The following is a 348-nucleotide window of genomic DNA, read 5'->3' as shown; positions in this document are numbered from 1 at the left end:
AAAATGTGGCTTATATAATTGTATGTAAATTTTGGTTTTTTTACATTTTTATTAGTATATTTCATTATTAATTTATGTCTTTGAGCTGTGGTGCTGGAGAAGAGTATTGAATATGCCCTGGACTGCTATGAGAACAAACAGCAGGTTCATCGTAGAGAGGGTGAAACCGGGCTGCTTCATAGTGGCAAGAATTCTGATATTTCATCTGACATAATTTAAACATGTTGCCAAAGAAAGACCAGTCCTTGGAGAGGGGCGACATGCTTGGGAGGATGAAGGGACAGCGCAAGAAAGAAAGATCTTCAATGAGATGGGCTCACTCAGTTACTGGGGTAATGGGGTAGGTGT

Source organism: Elephantulus edwardii, unplaced genomic scaffold, assembly GCF_000299155.1.
Source record: "Elephantulus edwardii isolate Elephantulus edwardi_28Jun2011 unplaced genomic scaffold, EleEdw1.0 scaffold00059, whole genome shotgun sequence".
Classification (NCBI taxonomy): domain Eukaryota; kingdom Metazoa; phylum Chordata; class Mammalia; order Macroscelidea; family Macroscelididae; genus Elephantulus; species Elephantulus edwardii.
This window is presented reverse-complemented; position numbering follows the sequence as displayed.